We start from the raw sequence: 16,476 nt of genomic DNA, 5'->3' as shown, positions 1-16,476 counted from the left end.
AGAAACCCCGGAAAATGTTAAAAAATAAATTATAACAATATACTAATTAACGTGTGATGTAAGTATTTGAACGCCATGCTGATACCGGCTAGCAAAACAAGCCCATGCGCAGTAAACTTTAATATGCAGTACAGATGTAATGCATAATTATTTTCCATCGTTTTTTCACTGAAACGTACAAACGTGTCTTGCTATTTCAGTAAGTCTCGGTACAAATAGTACTGAGGTTGCCTGAGGTAGCATGATAAATACAAACGTTTCCGAAAATATACGATGGAAACAATTATGCACTATTCTGTAGGCTAAGGTGCAGCAGCCACAAACTTAACATTTTTTTCTAAGACTTTCCAATTACCAATGTGTAAAGACAACACAAACCCCATTGGGGTTGGTTGCGAGTGGTATTTTTATTTATTTATTAACCATATTTTTGTACGGGATTTATGTTTATGTTCTCACTAACCTACTGTTAGGAAGCGATTTACTGTGGCTATGTTTATTTAAAGATAAAGATATGGGCACAGTCAAGGCTGCCACGTTTTGATCGTATTCAAATCGTGAAATGATAAGAATTGTGATAACACTCAGGTAGGTGGGTTGCTAAGGAGATGATACCTATTTAATGTCAAAATGGTAACCTAAAAAATAAATGCATGTAGTTACGTGCAGTGTGGCTACCACCAGTTTGGCACTGACATAGGTATGCACTTTATTTATATCTTTCTAACCATTTTAACGCAAATATTAGGGGCTCATTTCTCGAACGGCATTAGGCTAACATTATTAGTCTGTAAATTGTCAAATTGTATGGGTTTCCATGACAACACACTAATAATATTACAGATGTAGTGCATTGTTTTCCGTCGTATTTTCTCGGAAACGTTCGGATTTGTCATGCTTCTTCAGTCAACCTCAGTACTTTTTGTACCGAGACTGACTGAAATAGGAAGACACGTTCGTACGTTTCCGTGAAAATGCGATGGAAAATAATGATGCACTACATTTCTAGTCTACTAGTTAGAGAAATGGCCCGTATATGTAACTTATCAGTATCAGTACTTATTAGTCGCTATTGCAATTAAATATGACCAGGCGTTCTCGACTACAGTATTGATCTAACCGTAAGGTGTACCAAGCTGCCCCACATCCCCCTAGGTACAATCAAGTGTAAAAATATGGGTGCATACAACTTACTCAAACATATATGTCCCATAGTTCTTAATTCACTGACATAAGAGCTATGGGACATATTTTGAGTAAGATGTGGGCACCCATATTTTTAGACTTGACTGTACTATAGTACGCATATATTATGTGGCTTTTCATCAGAAAGGTCACGTGCGTCCTACCAGGATGAAATAATAACGCGTGAAACTCATCCATTCTCATAATTCCGGCTACGAAACTCTAAAAAAACCGGGCAAGTGCGAGTCGGACTCGCGCACGAAGGGTTCCGTACCATAATGCAAAAAAAAAAAACGGTCACCCATCCAAGTACTGACCACTCCCGACGTTGCTTAACTTTGGTCAAAAATCACGTTTGTTGTATGGGAGCCCCATTTAAATCTTTATTTTATTCTGTTTTTAGTATTTGTTGTTATAGCGGCAACAGAAATACATCATCTGTGAAAATTTCAACTGTCTAGCTATCACGGTTCGTGAGATACAGCCTGGTGACAGACGGACGGACGGACGGACGGACAGCGAAGTCTTAGTAATAGGGTCCCGTTTTACCCTTTGGGTACGGAACCCTAACAATAAAATATACCGGTATCAAATTCACCAATTTAGTCAACCCAGTTTTTTAAACTGTTTCCATCCTACACTTAAATTGCTCCAGGTCGCGTTGCAAACAGAACATGTCAAAACAAGGCAAGTACTCATACACATTGACACAATTTGAACCTTACTGCGAGGACATAGGGTCCACCGATGGTCAGTTAAGTTGTTAGTATAGCCATGGAATCAACAGGGCATGTATACACGTGAAAAAATACGCGGCCCTGATGGCCGGAACAAATTCAATCAACTAGGGACAACGAGTTGTTACGCGCCGATGCGATGGATAACGGCCTGGCCACGACATTGCGCGACTGGCTTCGGCTAAGGCGAAAACCATAGGAACGAAAGGTCCGATCGCTGTGTCTAGCTCCAACCTATGGTTGTCGCCTTAGCCGAAGCCAGTCGCGCAATGTCGTGGCCAGGTCGTAAAGGTGACGTTTAGATGGCGACGGCAGCTGCGTTACTGTTGCGACATTACTGCGGCGGCGTAGATGCTCTCGCTATATCTGTCAAATTCCTTGGTGAAATGAGTGACGTTCGCAGCTGCAGTTGCCATCTTAATGTCACCTTAAAGCTGCAACAGCAATGCTTCTGCAGTAGCGAGTCGAATGTTATCTATCTTGATTTTTACGGAATTTGGGGACAACAGTTGAAGAAACTGTAACCAAAGCGTAAATTAAAAACCGTAAAGATTAATGGAAACTATGACAATGTGGAGTTATTATGGTCCCATTTTTAAGTCATCAATATCATCATAATGGCCATATTCTAACAAGGTAAACATGAGTGAGAGAAAATTATGCCTGAAACAGTAGGCGATTAAAACGCAAACATAAAATTCCTTTAGGAAAATTTAACTCCCGTGGGAGGCAAATTATGGAAAGAGAATAGGTAATACCTATCTAAGCTTGTATGGTGAACTAATTTCAGAACCGATTGCAAGTTACGGCGAAGCTAAGCAGTTTATCGCGGCACCGGAGGCGCTTCTAATAGTGCACCGCTTTATCGGAACTGAGGGTAGCCCGGGAGCTAGACTTACGATTTACTTGATTATTATAAATACTGATGGGGATCCGCATGTTCCATGAGTAAACGAGCAAGCGCTATGCACTAATATAGTGATGTTCTGCTCGCACACATGAGCGGCTTCCTGACCCACATCCAATGTGAAGACAGCCTACTGATTGAGGCGTACCTACTTTCCACACCGGTGATCAAAATACTCTGCCGCCATGAATGTATGAAAATCGCAAAAGTATGTAATAATAAGACGCGCTTGAAAGGCAATAAGTGACATCCGGCGGTCTTGCATGAGTTGAGTTCTCGCGCGCGACTCCACACATCTAGCGCGACTTGAAGTATGGACTCGCAACCTAGTCAGACAGAGCGGCTATGTAGAGCGGCGGTAATCCTCTAGATACCGTAAAACGGGGTGAGTAGGTTTCGCGGGGAGAGGTGGGTTATGAATGGGGAGAGAAGGTTTTAGAGGGGGGTGAGAAGGGATTTCAAAGCTACTGCTACAAAAATAATGTATTCCAATTTAAAATGGAGCTATAGTAATACGCATAATAAAAAAAAATCGATCCAACAATCTTCCAAAATCACCTTTGTATGAAAACCCCTCTCACCCCAAATACGAGGCACTACGGGGTGAGGTGGGTTTTCCTCTTTATCGTCAAAGTTATGAAATGGAACTACCCAAAATAAAATAAAAACTATAATACAAACGTCCGGAACACTTATTATATATACACCATTCAGTTTTCATATGTAAAAATAAAATGTTATCGAGGTTTGAATTTCAGTTTTGACCCTACTCACCCCATTTTACGGTATGTTTAAGACAAATGGATTTGTACCTATGTAAAAATCCTCTCGAAAAAGATAAAAGTTTTCCGACACTTGAAAAATGAAGATTTGAACAATATGCAAATTTAACATCCGTGAACACGATAGTTTAAAACCATAGGTAAAGCTTTGTAAAAGACATGAACATACCTTGGGGTTTAAGGTAGGTACGGAAAATTAACACACTTTTTAACAATTTTAGTTTGAATAGCTCCTAAGTTACACGCACCCACAAACCTGCATCAGAAAACTAATTTAATTAAAAGCAACTCCCGGTCTAACCACAACGATAGGGGTTTTAGGACTAGGTGTTCAAACTCCGAACTATTCTGTCCAAGACATCTGTCTAACTTGTTCATTAGATATTGTTATGTACAGAATATCGACAGGTATGTGGTAACTTCGAGCGAGCTACTTACATAGGTTGTATGTGACGTGGTACTATGAATTGCTTGTTACTTGAAACTCAGAAGTTGTGGAGACAGAGTGCTGAAACTGTAGATTACTTGAGAACTAAATTTTGCATTATGAAGGATATACGAAGACTAACGCTAACTCATCATAAACGTATTGACTATAAATCTTATCTTATCTTATTTTTGACGGGTGCAATTGGGTATCACGTTTAAAAAGTGCGAGGACATTGTGAAAGTTACTATAAGTAAATATATGTCGAATAACATTATGAAGTCGAACAGTGACGTTTTTAGTATTATTTAATCGCTTTTACAGGACCTGCATTATTATTAAACTAATTTTCTCAAGCGGAAACGTCTGCCAACGATGCTATTAAGCTTAGAAGAAATTTAAAAGTGGAAAAATTACTGTCTTGGCTGACACTTGAACTCATGGGCTCTGGATCGATACTCCAGCGCTCTGCCAGTTAAGCTACCAAGACCTCATGCAATGTTATTCTATGTCATTCTAACTTTCACGAGGCAATTAACTCCAAAATCGTGGATTTAACAAGTACCCGCCAGTCGATATAGGGTTGATGGGGACAACTAAAACTCGATCTAATAGAAAAAACCGGCAAAGTGCGAGTCGCACTCGCGCACGAAGGGTTCCCTACCATTACGCAAAAAACGGCAAAAACATCACGTTTGTTGTATGGTTAAATATTTATTTTATTCTGTTTTTTGACCGAAGCGAAGCGAAGGTCTACGTTTTGACTCGGGCATTTTGCTTTCGTATGTCCGGATGTTCTCCTCTACAGGTCGCAATTCTTAACCGATTCTCGTGAAATTTTGTGACCGAATTTTATGACTAAATAATTTTTTTTTGTCAATCCGGTTTTTGGAAATTTTTAAAAATGGCGGAGTCGTGATACCTGGCGCCTAAACAAATAGTCGTATCGATATCATAAGACTTTTTTCTTTTTGAAACATGTTTACAGAGTTAATAGCAAAAAATGCAGAAAAAAATTATCGCTGGTTTAGGCGGTATTTAGATATTTAATTTTAACTAATTTTAATTTGAGAAGGAGTAGCTAAATTTCGTCAACCCATCTAAGAACTATTTGGCTCAGTTTGTAAACGTTCGCTTTTTCTGTTTGCACAGAGGGTCTGGGTTCGATCCCCAGTAATTGTATGCTGGGATATTATAACTTTTTGTATTTTTTTACACATAAATTTCGTATTGTTTTTCTTTAATTTACTATACACCGTGTTTTTATTGAATTCCGTTAACTTCGGGGTATAGTTAAGTACGTTTATAAGAACTAAATGGCATAGTTAATTTTCAAAAAAAAAAATTTTTTTTGTTTTCTTTTTTGTTTTTTTTTTTGTTTAAAAAGTAATTAAATGTAGCATATAGCGTTGTTGTAACACGGGCATTACATTTAACTCAACCAAACAATTGAAATCTGTGACATATCAATGTCATTTCGTACATCAATCGACCGAGATTGTACTTAAGTTTAGTAGCAAATGTATGAACTCATTCTAAACACTAATCAATATGTAAGCCGGCCCTAAGGCAAGTGTACACGCTTGTAGAGGCCTTATAGTAAAAAAATTAATTATGGATTATCTCCGAAATGGACTTAATTAGAACATCGGTGTCTTTGAGAAAGTTACTTGATTTAAGCTCAGGAATGCACCCTTGAAATTAACGGAAATCAAAAAAAACACGGTGTATTTAAAGCTCTTAGCACTATGTTATTTCAAGCTCTGCTCGCGAGGTCTACAGCTCACAGAGCCACTAGTAGTATTTGTTGTTATTTCGGAAACAGAAATACATCATCTGTGAAAATTTCAACTGCCTAGCTATCACGGTTCATGTCCCGCCGCGCTGCGCGCCGCGCCCCTCCTGTGCTAACCCGGCTGATGGTACCAAACCTTGTCTCTTTCTAAAATAGGTTAGGTTCTTAAATAAACTTCATACCGCACAGTTAAGGCAGTAAATCTTAAGGTTATTCTCGGCTTTGCTTATTGTCCGTATATCTAAATGAATGGAAGCCTGCGCACTGAATTCACGCCAGATACAATTCGCTACGCCGTCGGAAAGTTTTGTAGTACCGAAACTGGATGTTGTGACAACGTAGTAGTCTGTGTGTGGTGTCTTATAGTAGTTTTTTTCGACATTTTCTTCAACATTAAGAGGGAGCAAACGTAAAATTGTAGTTTTCATATGAAAATTTTACGTTTCAATTAAGGGCAAATGTCTTGGAAAAATTCACAGGAAATCTAGTCAATATATTTCTAAGGGCAGACTTTAACCAAAACCAAATAAGATTAAATATTCGATAGATAAAAATCACGAAAACATCTCATTTTCATTTCTTTTCAGTTGTATAGGCATATTTTTTGGCATAAAATAGCTAGTGATCCGGCCGAGGGACCTAACAACCAAAATTTTGAACAGGAGTCTACTTTTAGTAGGTAATTGAGATAAATAGTCACGTGATGGTCATTTTCTGTCGTAAGCTTAGCGCGGTGCGCCAATATTTTGTGCCCCTTTCGTAGTTTCCTTCCCTGATTAAAATCCGTAAAAATACATACCGTAAAATGGGGTGAGTAGGTGCAAAACTGACATTCAAACCTCGATATCATTTTATTTTTACATATGCAAACTGAATGGTGTATATAATAAGTGTTCCGGACGTTTGTATTTTAGGTTTTATTTTATTTTGGGTAGTTCCATTTCATAACTTTGACGATAAACAGGAAATCCCACCTCACCCCGTAGTCCCTCGTATTTGGGGTGAGTTGGGTTTTCATACAAAGGTGATTTTGGAAGATTGTTGGATCGATTTTTTTTATTATGAGTATTACTATAGCTCCATTTTAAATTGGAATATATTATTTTTGAAGCAGTAGCCTTAAAATCCCATCTCACCCCCCTTTCAACCCTTCTCTCCCCATACATAACCCAACTCTCCCCGCGAACCCTACTCACCCCATTTTACGGTACTTATAAAACTACTATTTTGCTTAGGACTCCTCTAAATGTGTTACAGAACAGTCTAATAGGAGGCCCAGCCTCACCCCGACAATGTCTTTGCATACTTCCAGCGAAGCGAATCGTCGGCTGACAGCTACTTACAAGAGGGAAATTCATATTTTATACCCTACCTGTGGGTTTGCGCTCTAGCGGGCAAAGTGACATTTTGTCGGTGGGATATTGACTTGGGACCCAATTTTATAAGGTCCCTTCCTACAACGGTGTAAGTATGTGTGAAGTTTATAGATACTTACTGCGTGGCTTGTGATATTGGTTTTGGGATAAGGGGATATCGTATGACAGGTGGTGGGATTAAAAGATGATTAATGTATTTGAGTTTAATGTTTGTCAACGGGTCTTTTTTCCAACCTTCGTAATAGGATTCCAGTAGCTTAATATGTACTATGAACTGAAAAGCAGTTTAAGACCTTCGACTAGCAATTATATTATAATTATAATTATAAGTTAAGTGTGCGCTCACCGAAAAATATGTATTTTGCATGAAAAAAGAAATAAGAAATTCTCGTGTAAGTGAATATTATGTATTCTTATGAGAAATAAAGATCTTTAAACCTAATTATTACAAGGACTTTACATTATTTTCTAACTGTCAGTGAAAAAATTAAAAATACCAACATAATGGCAATTCCGTTTGTAGGTATCGTTTTTAAAAATATAAAGCTTTCTCATTATTATGGTATTGGTACTGATTTTATAAATAATAAATAATTTAGCCTATATACTTCCCACTGGGGCACAGGCATCCTCTCAAGCACGAGAGGGTTTAGGCTATAGTCCCCACGCTGGCCCAATGCGGGTTGGGGACTTCACATACACCTTTGAATTTCTTCGCGGATGTATGCAGGTTACCTCACGTTTTCCTTCACCGAAAAGCTAGTGGTAAATATCAAATGATATTCCGTACATAAGTTCCAAAAATCTCATTGGTATGAGCCAGGATTTGAACCCACGACCTCCAGATTGAAAGTCGGGCGTCAGAACCACTCGGCCACCACCGCATTTACAATTTGTTAATATTTTGATATTGTTATGATAAGACCTTGATATGTATGGCTCGCAGTGCATCTCATGCGCACCAATCAGCGCGAGTGATTGCATTATATCAATATCAATACCTATGTATCTATTGGGAAAAATATACATATACCTACGGCTCGATTCGGAAAATGAATAAGATTTCTACTAGACTTCAACAAGTTACGATACGGATAATTTAAAGATATTTGTAAGATAGATATGTCAAATTTGACGTTTCCGCGATTCTGGATGTCCTCTTGAACGATTTCGACAAGTTATGACTTAGATATCCAAGTCACATCTAGTCGATATCTAATGTAGATCTAGTTGATCTCTAAATCGTCTCAAGATCTTGTGATTATCTCGAAATCCGAATAGGCCTGATAGGCTATTAGTGCTACGAGCTCAGCCTAGCAGATAATTAATTAAAAAGTTCTGAAACAGCTTCCGATACCCAAACTGAGTAGATATATCTAAATAGTACCTACCTACAAGTGATACCGATATCTATAAGAGCTGAGACGGTTAAATAACATTCACATCGCCACGTAAAAATGTCGACCAAAACTTTAAATTATACAGATACTCGTATCGGGTAACGAAATGTGGAGGACCGGCTTAATTTGATACCAAGCAAAATGCACCCTATTCGTTTAATATAAGGTTCACAATTGCTGACGATGGGGTTGGAAGCATTCTCCCTAGGGGTTGACCCATGAGTTCTTTCTACTTATTTCCAATAGGTGGATATCATTTTCGTCACAAAAGTGTATGACATATGAAAAGGGTGGACGACATAATCCTGACAAGGTTTTTTGAGTATTATTCCTGGTTTAGGGTTACGCTTTTAAAAATAGTTATTTGTACAACAAGAGATCAAAGTTTGATATTTCTTCGAGTGCTTATATTGAGTCCCGTGCAAGCGAAAGATTCTATAATAGATTCACGAGCGTAGCGAGTGAATCTAATTTAGAATCTTGAGCGTAGTAAGGGACTCAAAAGCGCACGAGATGTAAATAACTTTGATCTCGTGTAGTACACAAAATTTTTCACACCTTAGCAGTGAGAACATACCTATTAGACAACTTGAAAAATGTAATCCTTCTTCGTCACTTAATACCTATGCAATAATGTTTTCTTAAGATATACAAACAATTAAGTTTAATTATCGCAATCGAACACAAAAACAAAACGTAATAATAAATTTCAGTAAAATAATATGGAAATAACGAACTGATCAACTGACACTTCAACCGACAACTTTTTTTTTGTAAAAAACAAAACTTTTTAAGATACGGTCAGAATTGCGGATACGTACTATTTGTGAACTATAGTAGAAATTCTTAAAAGTAAAATAATTAATTTTGCGTGATAATCTGTGTATTTTTTGAGTTCATTATTTTAATTGTACAATAAAATACCTAAAATATAGTATTTTTATCAAATCTTAAACATTATTTTATTTAAATAATTATTAAGAATTCATACTCGTACGGAGCTCGTACGTGGTTTGGAACGATGCGTTCTGAAGTTTTTCGGGGGTCTATTATAAACAGTCAATATACCGTTGAATGTCGTTTAAACTTTATTTCGTCTGTTTCTTTTTGCTAACAGCGTGAAAGGGACAGAGATAATAGAACCCAAGTATTTCGAACTTGTATTAGACCCCGCATGTTGAAATGACATTTGAGACTATAAAGGTCACTTGAATGTCATTTTGTCTCACTCAGTGAGCAAAATCGCATTTTGCTCACTATTTTTAAGAAGCAAAGTACCCTTGTTCGAGCTGCTGAGGTGAAAAAACTCTTAAAATGAGTTCAGTCAGTGACGGTGGTATTTAGTTTTATTAAAGATGAAAATACACTGGAGTGTGCTGAGTGGGAGACACAATTAAGCTATAATGAAGTCCGGTCTCTGACATTGACCGAAAAAATAATATTAAATTGTATAAAATTCCCGGCGTACCTAATTGTATAATTAAACTTCAATTCGAGCTCAGAACTCTTATAGAAAATAAAGGAAAGTTCAAATGCAAAAGGATAAACGTCATATTATTTTCATATAAACTTTTCGCAGTTCTTGAGACTCAAATACGAAAAACGGGATTTATTTATATATATTACCACAGAGTCGACTCTTATTGTATTCTCCTATTGTCTACAGAAGTGATCTTTTTCCAGAATGTGTTTGACTTTAATATGCATCTCCCTCATATTATGAAGGGTTACATATCAGAATACCGAAAATGTATTTACCTAATGTCGAATCACCTATGCTCGATTCATCTATTTTTAAATTACCTAATGATCATTTTACCTAAACATTGAATGACCTAAGTTTATAATACCTAATCTCAATTAACCTAATGGATGAAACACCTAATGAACGTTTTACCTAATGCACATTTTACCTAACGCAGGTTTTATCTAAAGCTATTATACCTAATGCATGAAACACCTAAAGCTGACATACCTAATGGACGATCAACCTAAAGCTGATATACCTAATGAACGATATACCTAAAGTTGATTTACCTAATGGATAAAATACCTAAAACTGTTATACCGAACGAACGAAATACCTAAAGTCGATATACCTAAAGGACGGAATACCTAAAATCGATTACCTAATGCATGTTGTACCGAAAGTCGATATACCTAATGGACGATATGCCTAAAGTTGATTTACCTATTGAACGAAATACCTAGAGCTAATATACCTAACGCACGTAACACCTAAAGTTGATATACCTAATGCACGAAATACCTAAGGCTGGTATATGTTTTAAAATCCCTATTCGTTTTAAAAACCTATCCAACGATACCACACACTGTAGGGTTGAAGCGAAAAAAAAATTCCACCCCCTCTTAATGTGTGGGCGAGGTACCCTAAAAAAATTTTTTTAAAGATTATATTGTACGAGTTTGTTGGATTTATTGATTTATATATTTATGCCAAATTGCAGCTTTCTAGCACTAACGATCACGGAGAAAGGCCTCGGACAGACGGACAGATAGACAGACCGACATGGCGAAACTATAAGGGTTCCTAGTTGACTACGGAACCCTAAAAAAAGGAATGTGTTATAATTTAATTTAAGCTTAACATTCTAATTTATTTTTGACTGCGCATAAACATTATATGATTTAAACTATTTTTTGCTTTTTGGTTTGAGTGTTTAATTTTAATCTGAATTTAATCAATAAATGTATAGATTATATTTTTTTATTATAATTAATTACATATATACTGGGTCAAGCAGATCTTGTCAGTAGAAAAACCTTATATTATTTTTATTTTTATTCTTAATGCTATATTTACTTATATTATCTGCAGCAAAAGATTTCTTACAACGACTTTAGGTATTTCGTTCATTAGATACAGTCAACTGTAAAAATATGGGTGGAGCCAACTTATTCAAAAATATCTCCCATGTCCCATAGTTCTTAATTAGCTGACATAAGAGCTATGGGTCTACTTGATGCCCAGTTAGATCAGCATATCAAATTAAATGACGCCCAATTTGGCTTTCGGCGTGGGCTGTCCACAGAGAGTGCTATCCTGGCCCTCAAGAATACCGTCCAGTACTACACTAGTAGGAATACACCAATTTATGGTGTGTTCCTGGATTTATCAAAGGCATTCGACCTTGTATCATATGATATATTATGGGCCAAGTTACGAAATGAAACAAGTGTACCTAGGGAAGTGATAGCTCTGTTTAAATATTGGTATTTACATCAAAATAATTTTGTAAGATGGGGTAACACAGTCTCGAGTAACTATAAATTGATGTGTGGGGTGAGACAGGGTGGGCTGTCTTCCCCAAAACTGTTTAATTTATATGTCAACCAACTCATCGAGGAGCTGAGCAGTACCTATGCCGGATGTCACATTGACGGAGTCGCCGCCAACAATTATAGTTACGCTGATGACATGGTGCTGCTCGGCCCTTCAATCGACTCGATGAGAAGGTTGATAAAAATATGCGAGTCCTATGCTGTGGCCCATGGACTCAGGCATAATGTCAAAAAGAGCGAAGTGATGATTTTTAAAGCCGGTAAAAAAAGTTATCCGACGGTACCGCTAGTGGCACTCTACGATGTCCCTTTGAACTTTGTCACTAAGTTCAAGTACCTGGGTCACTGGGTCACTGACGACCTGAGTGATGACATAGATATTGAGCGAGAGCGTAGGTCGTTGGCTGTCCGATGCAACATGTTGGCCCGCAGGTTCGCGAAATGTACTGTACAAGTAAAGACTACACTTTTCAAAGCGTACTGTCAGTCATTCTACACATGCAGCCTGTGGACCAACTGTACGCAGAAGGCATACAACGGCCTACGTGTGCAATATAATAACGCGTTCCGGGTGTTGATGGGGTTGCCGCGATTTTGTAGTGCCTCTGGTATGTTTGCCGAGGCACAAATTGACAGCTTTGCGGCGATAATGCGCAAGAGGTGCGCTTCACTGATGCGTCGCCTGCGCGGCAGCCCCAACAGCATTCTGAGCGTGTTTATGGAGCGCGAAAACGGCCCCATGCTCAGCCGTTGGCAGAGACTGCATGCAGTTATTGTTTAGTTTTTAGTTTTACTTTAGTCTATTTTTATGTTATACTAACACTAGTAATAAGGTTTTAATGTTCACTAACAATGTATGGACCCTTAGTCTGAAATAAATGATTTTTATTTATTTATTTATGGGACATATTTTTGAGATGATTTGTGCACCCATATTTTTACAGTTGACTGTACCTAATAGGTATATCAACTTTATGTGTTACGTGCATTAGGTATATTAACTTTAGGTATTTCGTTAGATAGGTAAATCAACTTTAGGGATATCGTACATTAGGTATATCGACTTTCGGTACTACGTGGATTAGGTATATCGACTTTAGGTATTCCGTGCATTAGGTATATCGCCTTAGGTGTTTGGTTCGTTAGGTGTAACAGCTTTAGGTAATTCATGCAGTCGGTATGTCAGCTTTAGGTAATTCGTGCATTAGGTATATCAAAATTAGGTGTTTCGTGTATTAGGTATATTAACTTTAGGTATTTCATGTATTAGGTAAATCGGTTTTAGGTATTTCAAGCATTAGGTGTATCAAGTTTAGGTAGATCGAAAATAGGTATTCTGAGCTTAGGTAAAACAATTATAGGTGAAACGTGCATTAGGTAATTCATTCATTAGGTGTTATGAGCTTAGGTTAATAAACCGTTAGGTGTTTAAAAAAATAGGTGAATCGAGCATAGGTGATTCGACATTAGGTAAATCAACTTTCGGTATTCTGATATGTAACCATTATGAAGGATAAAGTTCAATTTAAGCACTTCATTTGGAGCGGAGAATTGGTATCCTAGATTCATAAATACGCTCTCCCGAAACAGTCAGTTTTCCATTTTTCTTTCATTCAAACTAGGGCTTGCAATATCGGATGGTTTCCAATTCCGGAACTGATTTTCGATATTGGATTCCAATTCCGGAATTCCGGAACTGGTTCCGGAATTAGGGTTTATCATAATTTTATAAGATTTTTTAGTAAAAACAACATAAAAAGGCGAAATTCTGATACTTTACATTTATTAAAGTTAGTATTGTTTAAGAGAAATTTAATTTGAAGTAGGTACGTTTTATCACCTCTTATTTTACCACTTTATTAAAATCGTTACTTTTATACACTTCTATGATACGGGGTATTTATTTGGGGAAACCATTCGATGCATAATTTTATAAAATAGTTAAATATAACAGCTTCCTAATCTTCCTAACCTAGTAAGTAGTGGTGTTGTTTAAGCAATTGAAGGTCTAAGTTTGGTTTTTTCCTTCCTAGTTCCTAATTATGATTCAGAATATCATATATTATGTGCTTCTACAGGATCCGAAATCGTTGATAGAGAAAACCTCTTTCTCTCTGAATCGAAGATAAAAAAAAGGCCAACTATTTTTAAATTTCAATTATAAAAATTCGCTTATGGCTATTCAGACTATTCTGACTATTCTAAGCAAGTAAATGGCTTTGATTTATTATTTTTTATTATTATGAGCCCATATTGTCCCACTGCTTTAGCAAACGGAAAAGTAAAACATATACGTTATTCATTGAGTGACTAAGAGGCACGTAATATCGACAAAAAACACCAGTAAGTATAGTGTAGTTTCTTAACAATATTCAATAAGAAACGTATTAAAACTTAAAAAAGTAGGGTAAGACCTCCAGTGAATGAACACTTAAGGCATTATCCAAGTTTGAAAAATCATTTCTCAGCATTCATTAATAATTTCAATAATTATCTGCAATTTAATGAATCCTCATTTAATAAATAAGAAAGTAATTTCTGCGATTTTTTATTACTTTCATAGTTTTTGAGTTATAGCAGAATTTATCAAAAAGTACCCAAAAACCTAATGAATGAACATACAAACTAGTGAATGAACACCGCAAAATCCAGTGAATGAACATCATTTAGATATTTTTAATCAGCTTTAAAAAAACATTTTTAACACTATAAACGTTTCCAGCTCTATTTTAGTAGGTATAGCGAAAGCGTTCATATATTTTTATCCCCTCCATATTGATTTCAAATAGATTAGAATGTAATAAAATTATGGTTATTCACCAGAACCTATTACATATTATTAATAAAAAGAGAATCAATCTTTAAAACAAGAAACAATCAGCATATTCTGATGAAAAAAGTTAGGATTAGCAAATAATGCTTAAAATAATAAACTTGTCATTGCATTGTTCGTGGTTACATTGTTCAAACATAGAATTAGTAGAAATCTTATAAATGAACACCCCAAATGTTGTATTGTTCATACATAGGCATGAAAAATCCAGTAAATGGACTATAGAAATTTTGTTTGTTCCAATACTGGCTGAAAGAATCAGAATCATTTTCTATGCAGGATCACAAAAAACAAGCTCAATACCAATTCGTTTACACATAAATTTAGAAAAAAAATTAAATGTAGACGACACCAGTAAATGAACACACCGTTCATTTACTGGTTTCAGAACATTTGATAAGCCAGTATTGGAACTATAAAAAATAAAGACTTAATCACATAATACGTCGACAAAGTGTACATTTATAGAAGGTTTAACTCTTAATCTAACCAAATAACCAAACTTTGTACAGGTAAACATTAAATAAGCACTTCATATGTTGCTCCAAACGTACACTGTTCTTATCTGGGATATAATTTTTGCATACAAAACTTCAAAACCAGAAATACGTAAACTTCAAACGCCAGTCACGTTCAAACTGGTCGAAAATAAATTTAGCAGGGGTTGAAATTGCATAGGAAATAGAGTTGTTAATAAGAAAAAAAATACGACAAGTGGTAGAAATTGCTATATTTCTTATTTTAGACAAAAAACGTGATTTTGTTCATTCACTGGGGGGTGTTCATTCACTGGAGGGTTTACCCTACTTAAATCTAATTCCGGAATTTTCGATATTCAGTGGTATCAATTCCGGAATTGTAATATCGGAAAATTTGTCCGAGATTCCGGAATTTCGATATTCCGGAATTCCGGAATGCAAGCCCTTTCAAACATTGTAAACATTTTTGCTCTTCCCATCTTCAGCATCTTTAGACCGCAAATAATCCTACAAACTTGGCGGAAGAATGAATCGTTATAATAACGCAGCTACCAACGAGTCGCGTTCCAGGTATTTTGCATTACTCTGCGAATATCTTACATTATATCTGAAATATAAAAGAGGCATTTTTGAGCGCACTGCAAAATGTCGTTGTGAATTTGGATCGTCTCTTGGGGCGTCGCTGCATAACTTATATTAAGATATTCTGTGTCATTCCGCATCTAAACATAATTATCAATACCTTTGTACTTAGCGTCTCCCGAGCGTCGGCGTCTCGTCTCTATGGCTGCTGCTCGACGCAATGTCGGCGCAACTGTGCAGCGACGCTATTTTCCATAGCGCTGACTACGCGCCGACGCTCAAAAGACGCTAGTGTGGACGCTTAAATGTTTGCAAACAGTAGCTTCTGGCTAGGGTAGGGAATAGAGCCCAAACTATAGTTCGAATTTGACCAGCAGTTTATGACTTTCATTTTGGTGTGCAATAGTTATTTGTACAACAAGAGATCAATGTTTGATATTTCTTCAAGTCTCCGTGCAAGCGAAAGATTCTATAATAGATTCACGAGCGTAGCGAGTGAATCTAATCTAGAATCTTGAGCATAGTAAGGGACTCAAAAGCGCACGAGATGTAAATAACTTTGATCTCGTGTAGTACATAACATTTTTCACTGGAGCAGTGAGAACATACCTATTATACAACTTGAAAAATGTAATCCTTCTTCGTCACTTAATACCTATTGCACTCATGT

General features: G+C 36.6%; 1 long non-coding RNA gene across 1 annotated transcript in view; it reads left to right on the top strand.

The window, feature by feature from the left end:
* Positions 1-16,476, top strand: part of LOC134791807 (uncharacterized) — a 97,682-nt gene that overhangs the window by 61,643 nt on the left and 19,563 nt on the right. The gene's annotated exons all lie outside the window — the stretch shown is intronic.

This window comes from Cydia splendana, chromosome 6 (assembly GCF_910591565.1).
Source record: "Cydia splendana chromosome 6, ilCydSple1.2, whole genome shotgun sequence".
Lineage (NCBI taxonomy): Eukaryota > Metazoa > Arthropoda > Insecta > Lepidoptera > Tortricidae > Cydia > Cydia splendana.
The sequence above is the reverse complement of the archived record's forward strand: the minus strand, read 5'-3'. Positions and strand labels throughout refer to the sequence as shown.